This window comes from Silurus aristotelis (genome assembly GCF_946808225.1).
Source record: "Silurus aristotelis genome assembly, chromosome: 24".
Taxonomy (NCBI): domain Eukaryota; kingdom Metazoa; phylum Chordata; class Actinopteri; order Siluriformes; family Siluridae; genus Silurus; species Silurus aristotelis.
Window position 1 is genome coordinate 16,513,500 of NC_139597.1, and position 9,274 is coordinate 16,522,773.

General features: G+C 36.6%; 2 long non-coding RNA genes across 2 annotated transcripts; both read left to right on the top strand.

Annotated features, from left to right (window-relative positions):
* Window positions 1-1,766: 1,766 nt before the first annotated feature.
* LOC310719226 lies at window positions 1,767-5,744 on the top strand. Its single transcript, XR_014531391.1, has 3 exons — window positions 1,767-1,850; window positions 2,575-2,676; window positions 5,470-5,744. It is a non-coding gene; the product is annotated as an uncharacterized lncRNA (long non-coding RNA).
* LOC310719233 lies at window positions 3,521-4,682 on the top strand. The gene is made up of 3 exons (XR_014531400.1): window positions 3,521-3,591; window positions 3,913-4,027; window positions 4,573-4,682. It is a non-coding gene; the product is annotated as an uncharacterized lncRNA (long non-coding RNA).
* Window positions 5,745-9,274: the final 3,530 nt, after the last annotated feature.

Consider the following 9,274-nt stretch of genomic DNA (forward strand, 5'->3'; position numbering starts at 1 on the left):
TTATTAATAAATTCATCAGTGGCGCTGACATCATTGTATGGAGAGGTTTTCCACTTGGTAAGTAGAACAGTTCATTAATATAATTGGGAAAAATCCCTACAATTTACGAAACAAAAACTGTTCAATCAGGTGAAGAAGTTGTGTTTAGAAGCTGTAGAAGTGAAAGGAAGCAGTTTTGTGATGCAGTAAATCACAGCAGACATTATAAACATATAACTTGCTGCACCAAATGTGTAGTAGCGGGCTAAGATAGATCATTACATTCAAGTTTGTTTATTTGTTTTTCCACATTTAATCATGCAAGGAAATAGAGGAGATTGTATGATATTTGGAAATTGTATGTTTTAAGTTACCAAAATGACAGTAGCACTTTAATACCTTAGCCATTTATAAATGTTCAGATGAGGAACAGTGTTGCCAGATTGGTGTGTTTTCCAGTAATTGTTCAAAATCCACACAAAAAACTCTAGTAAATACACAAATCTTACCAATAACAATACAAATTAATGTCGACAATTAATTAATTAAAAAAAAAAACAATACTGTGGAGCATCACATATTTACAATATAATAAAGCAAATTAAATGTTCTTGTCTAAAGAAGGTTAGGTTGTAAGTACGTTGTAAACTATTTTCCATGTCTGTCATTTGGTACATCAGAAATATCAAAATCCCACCTGTCTAATCCCATTTCATCCCACATAGTACAATTTAAAACCATCACAAACTGCCCAATCTGCCAACACTGATAAAGAAAATAATGGTAAAAATTTAAGGAGTTCAATTCTAAATTCTATCTTTCTTTTTTCTCTCATCAGGTCCTTCAGATATGCCAGCTTCCAACATTCCTCTTTTATTTGAATCCCCTCAACCCCCCCCCCCAACACACACACACAAAATAGCAAAAGGCACTTTTACGTCTGTCTTGTTAACCTGCTCTCTCTCTCTCTCTCTCTCTCTCTCACTCTCTCTCTCTCTCTCTCTCTCTCTCACTGTTTACATCTGTTGTTGTTGTTGTTGTTATTTTTGTTGTTGTTTTATCTGTCCGTCTTTCTGTCTGTTTCTGCCCCTCACCATGAGTGATTCAGAACTACAAGAACAGTTTATGCTGCTGGATAACCTGGTTGAGCATCAATAAATCAATGATAAGCTCCAAAGTCTTGATGACTTACTTCAAGAGCTGCAGGGAGAGGAGGAAGCAGCAGCAGTAAAAACACCTGAACCAAGGGTACATTGGAGAAAGAGAGAAACATTGTCTATGCAAGACCAAGATCAAGCAGGAATCAGTCAAATGAGGGTCAGTATAATTTTTCATTCAAGATATATTTAATATCTGGATTGTTTAGGCACTTATGAATGTATCAAACAAGGAATATGATGTAAACAATCAAACCAGAAGCACTGATTTTTAACATCAAAATAAATTGAATGAAATACAGTGTTTGTATAAACACTGAATGATTCACTAAATGATTGGTTTGTTCTGAGTGTGTTGTCAGTGGCCAACCAGCTTGTTTTTTTATGATCTGCTTCTACAGCAAGCATGTTTATTTGCTTTCCTCATCTATTTGACACCTTATAGACAGATAACTGCAAGCAATTGAACTGTCTACATTTGGTTTTGGGAAATAAAAAGTCTGCTAGTCCTCTCGACTAAATGTTAAACAGTGAGCTTGGACCATTTTACACTGGTAATAAGGGAGATACAATTGTGGGAGAAGTTGTAAATGTTCTGAATGTTGTTCTTTGTTGTTTTTATCTGGTACAGCTGATCACATTCGGAAAACTGATCCTCCCATCAATGCTCCTGACACTAACTGTGAGGTGACCTTTTCTCCAGAGACTGTTGGTGTGTACTTCATTCTGTAAATTACATAATATATATAATGTGTGTTTGTGTGTGTTTAATATTCCATACTATTTTAACAGTTTTTCATGCAAGATCTCCAGCACTCACTGAGCGATTCTTTAGATGATGATGCATCAGCTCTTGGAACCTCAAGAGATCCTCTCCTAGTTTCCTCAAACTGGAGCACAAGACAAAGTCTCATTTCAGAGAACTGGAGGGCAGATAGACCCCGCCTGGTGAACACGGCTGTGGCATGAGAAAATGTGGTAACACACATCTGCCAACTGTGTGGAAGCAATCCAGCTGCTGTCCGGTGTTGTGACTGTCGACCACGCCCCTTCATTTGTGCTGAATGTGATGTCATCATGCACACCAGACATGTTCTTCATAACCGAGATGCCATGACTCCTGGATTCTACCAGTTATTGCCTCCAACAACACTTGTTGTAGTGAAGGCTCTTTCCCATTGTGGTAAGTTCTTGTTTGTGTCTGGACAACATAAATATTATTCTAGGACTTGTTAGTCCTCATAAGCTTTACTATTTAAATATGCCTTTTTGTCTCTTGTTGTTTGATATTAAATTTATGTGGATACTTCGTGTCAGTTAGCTTTTTGAGCATCTCTGTATACTTTTTCAGCAATGTACTTCAATACCATAGAATAGTTCCAATGTTATATTACTCAGTCCATCCAAATGATCTTAATTCATGTTCAATCTTGTTTAGTGCGCCATGTGCCTGTGGAGGTTCCTGACAAAATTTGCGGTTGTTCACCAGAGTCATTGATGGTCTGCCCAGAGAAGACTGTTGCTGTGATCACAATGAATGGTAAGTGTATGAAGATAAAAATCTATACATGCTCTACCTCCATAAGTTTGGCACAGGTCTGTATGTAAGATCTACACATGACTTTTAAGTAATGTTTAACAAGTATACAAAAGTCATGTAAAAAAAGGTCAAAATAATCCAAAACCTGATTATTCACTTAAGGTTTTCATTAAAGTGAAAATGTTTTAGATTTTTTCAGGACGATATGATCTAAGCATGCCTGAGTTGAGTTGTGAGGCATGCCAAGCCACTTGGGCTGCTGGAGTGGTCGAGCTAAATCGAAGTGACTACTGGCCTGTGACCCTTAACTTTGCCACAATTTATGCCACAGATGTCTTTTTTTAATTTGAAGAAATGAAGATAGCAGCCCCAGGACTGTCCTGCCAATCTTTTTCAATAATGCTGGATCAGCGAACTGTCCGCTTTGGTCGTGTGAGTATTACATTTATAGATCTGAAGAACAGGCCATCTTTGAAGACGTGTTTATAGCTAAGGATGAAGATGTGACAAGATTTGTGGACTACATTTACAAGGCATCCAAACATGTACTGTAAAATCGCAGATGATTAGACTTTATACAGGAGTACAATTGCCTCCAACTACAGATTTTGTTTACAAGAGTCTTATTTTCATCAACTATTTTCTATATTATAGGTCAGTGGAAGAGGTGTTTGTGGAGGCGAGTGGTCAGCAGCCAGAGAGACCTCCCAAAGACCTGCAAGCAAGGTAGACGAAGAGGGACTGGAGCTTGCGGTGTGTCAGCAGGGAGTGCTACTCTGTGCGTTAAATATGTACAGGGGGGAAATTTTTTCGGTGTTTGCAGGGCGCATAGACATGCTGACTCTCATGGCCATGCGCTGGAATCAACAAAAGTTCAACAATTTGGCCACCGCACTGAGACGCCGATATCAGAAGGTAAGATAGAATCAGTAGAATTAGTTCTAGATGCTCAGTAATAAATGTCATTCATTTTTGAAGCTGTACAGGGTTATTTAAAACGAATGAACCGATATCATGACTCATTGCTTTAGTTCTCAAGCATCGTCATGGAATGAGTCAGTGACCGTGAGTTATCTAAGTTGATTGTGAATTTACTACTTGTGACTTGGCTGGAGTTTTCTTTTCTTTTCTTTAATAAAATATTGCGTAATGAAATCGGTTCATTCTTTTTTAATTAACCCTGTATATTGAAGATTTGTTTGTTTTTATACTATCTGTGATTTCTTGTCATTTCAGACCATGAAAGCTCTGCAAAGCCAGTTGCAAAACCTAGAGTCCATGAAAGTCGACCTGATAGTGACAGAGAGCCAATTGGAAGACTGGGTCAATGATGTAAAGGAGTGAGCAGACGGTGAGGAAATGACTAGTGTGTGTGTGTGTATACACTGTGTGTATATATATATATATATATATATATATATATATATATATATATATATATATATATATATATATATATATATATACATATATATATATATATATATATATTACTAGTAATACATTTAGTTATAATTAATTGTAATTGTGGGGGGGAGTGGTGGCTCCAGCGGTTAAGGCGCTTGGTTGCCGATCGGAAGGTCTGGGGTTCGAGCCCCGGTATCGCCAGGCTGCCACTCTTGGGCCCTTGAGCAAGGCCCTTAACCCTCTATGCTCCGGGGGTCCCTTACGAGGGAAATATCAAGGTCCGTGACGTCGGAGTGATGTGGGGCCACCTTCCCGTGGGCTCACCACCTGCAGGAGGGACCGTAAGGGACGGTGCTGTGAGGATTGGGCAGCAGTCGAAGGCGACTGCTTAGACTGCTGCCCCCGCGACCCGAATTACGGATAAGCGGGAGAAAATGAATGAATGAATGAATAATTGTAATTGTTACTCTTGTTGTAATTTCTTCTCAGCAACAACAACCACCACCACAAATGATGTTGATGCTTTGGCCAGCAGAATTCAGGTGCTGGTGGCGAGTATCAAGAGGCGTTCCCAGCATCTCTATAAAGATACAGATGGCAAGGGTCGTGCCAGGATCCGCCGCAAGATCAGGGAAGAGAAGGGGATCCTGACATCAGTTGTGGAGAAATACAACATAATGGTTCCAAAAACAGAAACTCTGTGCTTGGAAACCATTTTGTCTGGTGAGACAGCTTGGCCATGGCAGCTACCACACAGTGGTATGTACACTAGTCTTCTGACAATTCTTTTATATAATGACACATCAGCCACAATGCCGCAAATGTCAATCTGCAACCCCATATGACGTAATTTTTTCTCATGCATTCCAGACACTGTTGATTTTAGGACAAAAAGAAAGGCATTCGAAATCATCATGTCACTAAGGCGACTTCAGGAGGAGCAGAAAATTGTTGTTGCAGAGATGAACATTGGAAATATCTTTCGAATCATGCTGAGACCCTCAGAGAACTGTCCTGCTTGTTTGCCAGCGGGAGTCTGAAAAGTAAGAATTTGTAACATATGACACAAACATAAGCATAAACAAAGGGCTGCCACATTTTTTTTTCTGGGAAAATTAACTTAAAACACAGTTCCAGTTCCATAGCTGAGAAAGAATGTTATAAGTTAAGTTATTTCAGCCATCACAACTCAAGAGGCATCTGATTATCTTTATTTTACTGTTAGTAAGAGTCTGCTTTTTTTGACTAGTAAATAGTCCTATAACTACATAGGACATGTCCTGTCTAATCATTAAAGTAAAAAGCCCTAATAAACATACACAACAATGATGTTTGTTTGTAAGGTTTCTAATGGATGCTTAATGTTATTTTGTTCTTCTTTTTAAGATTCGCAATGTGGCCTAAGTGAAGAAGGTTTGAAAGGTCTGCAGAACATCATCCACAGAAAGCAATGTAAAATCAGAGATATGAGGGTGCAAGCAAGAGACTGTTACCTGCATGTTTTGTCTGGAGCAGAGAACATCAACTTTTTAAACAAATCGTCAGCTGATGACTATGACAGTGATTTCGAAAATTCTGATGATGAACTGTAATGTAAAAACCTTTTTTTTCTTGACAGTGAACCAGTGACCTTAACCCTGAATCTAAAGTGTGTAATTAAATCTGCTTTTTGTCTTTTTATAAATATAACCAAAGTGTAGTGATGGAAGTTATGGAAATGAAGTGCGTTATTGTAAGGCTAAGTATTGTACTGTACTAAAGTATAGATTTCAGGTACTTGTACTCTAGATGATTTGTTACTTCTAATGGCTCTTTGTAGTTGTAAAGTACTAGGCTGCAAAATACTTTTTACTGAGCTTATAAAATACAACATTTTGGTATGAATAAAACTATTAAGTAGTTTACTCATATAGAATAAATACAGCCAAAAGAATTAGTTAATATGCCAAGAAAAAATTCTAAAAATAATAAATATTTGCCAACAAAGATTTGTAACTTTTTGTAAAAAATAATCATTAGATACAGTTGTCTACAAAATTACCTCCACCAACTACAACACTAAATAATCATGAGTTTAATGAGTAATAATAATCAAAGGAAATTTGAGTCATATTGGAAACATGAAGAGTTCAGGTGCAAAAGCCATTTGGACATTTTTTTTAATAAAATAAGCATTTTTCTTGGGTGCCAATGTTTATGTTCAGTTTAGTCACTTTAATGGCAATAAAAATAACCTATTTCATGCCATTAAAGTGGAATTAATGAACAGATCAAAGGAGCCTGAGAAAATGCCTATTTCAGAAGAAAATTTTAAACACCACTTACAGGCTTTTGCATCTAAACACTTTAAATGAAATTTTAGGTCTTCATCCCTGGGCTGAGGAAAAACAACTGGCCACATGCCTGTGTTCTAGATTAGGGTACTGTATAACAGTTAAAACCTGTTTATAGACATGGAATAAGCAGATTATAATAAGGACATAGATAAGCAAGACAAAGAAATCTATTATGATAAGGAGGAATCCTTATTTCCCAACACTAAATGCAAGTTCATTTATTGCTGTTTTGCTATTCAGGCGTTCCAATTATGCAGACTGTTTTCATGAACATTTGTGAAAGAATGGGTTGCTCTCAGGAGCTCAGTGAATTCCAGCATGGTACCTTGGCAGGATGCCACCTGTGCAATAAGTTCAGTCGTGAAATTTCCTCACTACTAAATATTCCACAGTTAACTGTTAAAGGTGTTATAACAAAGTGGAAGCAATTGGGAACGACAGCAACTCAGCAACGAAGTGATAGAACATGTAAAACCACAGAGCGGGTCAGAGGATGCTGAGACACATAGTGCACAGGGGTCATCAAATTTCGGCAGGGTCAGTAGCTACAGTCCTCCAAACTTCATGTGGCCTTCAGATTAGCTCAAGAACAGTGCACAGAGAGCTTCATGGTCGAACAGCTGCATCCAAGCCTTACATCAGCAAGTGCAATGCAAAGCATGGAATGCAGTGGTGTAAAGCATGCCACCACTGGACTCTAGAGCAGTAAAGACTTGTTCTCTGGAGTGACTAATTACGCTTCACTGTCTGGCAATCCTATAGACAAGCCTGGTTTAGGGTTTACCAGGGGAACGGTACTTGTCTGAGTGCATTGTGCCAAGTGTAAAGTTTGGTGGAGAGGGATTATTATGTGGGTTTGTTTTTAAGTAGTTGGGCTCGGCCCCTTAGCTCCAGTGAAAGGAACACTTAATGCTTCAGCATACCAAGACATTTTGGACAGTTTCATGCTACCTACTTTGTCGGAACAGTTTGGGGACGGCCCGTTCCTGTTCCAACATGACTGAGCACAAGTGCAGAAAGCAAGATCCATAAAGACATGGATGAGTGAGTTTAGTGTGGAAGAACTTGACTGTCCTGCACAAGAGTCCTGACAACCCGATATAACACATTTGGGATGAATTAGATCAGAGACTGTAATCCAGGCCTTCTTGTTTAACATCAGTGTCTGACCTCACAAATGCACTTCTGGAGAAATGGTCAAAAATTCTCACGAACACACTCTTAAACCTTGTAAAAAGCCTTCCCAGAAGAGTTGAAGCTGTTAGTTTGGGCCAACATATTAAATTCTATAGATTAAGAATCGGATGTTACTCAAGTTCATTTGCATGTGAAGGCAGACGAGTGAATGCTTTTGAATATAGCGTATATAAACAGTTTGTAAAAATAAAAGATGTTTTAAAAAGTGTTCTAAGTAAAATACCACATTTTAACCTGGCTCTCAAATATATCAAAGGTTTGCACAATGAACATATTTAGATATTCATTTGTTCATTGAACTTAGTGTTTACTTAATTTAATTACTAGATTTTTACAACTACATTACCCATAAGCCTTTGTCACACTATCAATGGGACGGGAAAACATGGTGCTGTAATTTGAAGTTCATTGAAGTGTACACTTGTGCTGTAGTGTTACGGTTAGGATCTCGGTAAATTGTGAAAATTACCATAGCAATACCTCATTGTTCAGTAACAGTATTAGTGAAGTCATAATGACAGTAAAACAGTTTGCACCATGAAGCACCTTCTATTTTTGCCTAAAAGTTAATCCAGCCACACCCCATCAAAATCAACGTCCCACTTAATTGTCCAAATATAGTAATTACAGGATCTACCAGCTTCAGGTTAGTTATAACAGGTCAGTTATATATGTATTTCTTCTCATTAAAAATACAATTTTACAGTTATAGATTTCTATCTGGAGCTAACCTTATGTAGACAAAATTATTAATTAGTGAGTCTTTTTTCTAAAACAGTGGCCTATTGATTTCCATGTTATGAACAGCTGTATACGGTGACAGCTGTATACGGTATGAGGAATATATATATATATATATATATATATATATATATATATATATATATATATATATATATATATATATATATATATATACCATATACACCCTCTGGTATATATATATATATATATATATATATATATATATATTATTTGCTTTTACTAAAAGTTATTTGCATACAATTTTATTATGAATGTATATATATATATATATATATATATATATATATATATATATATATATATATATATATATATATATATATACATTCATAATAAAATTGTATGCAAATAACTTTTAGTAAAAGGCAATCAGTTTTAGTAAAATATGTACATTTTTATAATAATTCTTATTATTAAACATTCTATTTTAGGCTAAATGAAAAGAAATATGTAAATGGAAAATATGTACCACTAAATATATGTTTATATTTATATTTTGGTATTTATTCATGCATGGCATAAGAGACAGTTCATGTAAACTTACCCATAATAAAACTGCTCTGCAAAAATCATGTCTTTGGGAAAACCATTATAACAGCATGTTTGTAGCATGTCCTCTCCATGTTACACCACCTGGCTGTTACGCAGTTCCGAAAACATGCAAAAGGTGTTTAAAATGACAACTAAAAAAAATACTAATAACAAAAAACAACAAGAACAACAATGACAAAACCCTCGAAATTGACATTGAGAAAACTGGTTGGTATTTGGAGACTCGGGCAAAAAATGCTGGAACTCGCTGGCAGGCTCCCAGGTGTCATCCCAAGTTTTGCCACTGCAAAGTATCATAAGTGCACATGTTATTGGAACACAGAACAAAAATTATCAAGATT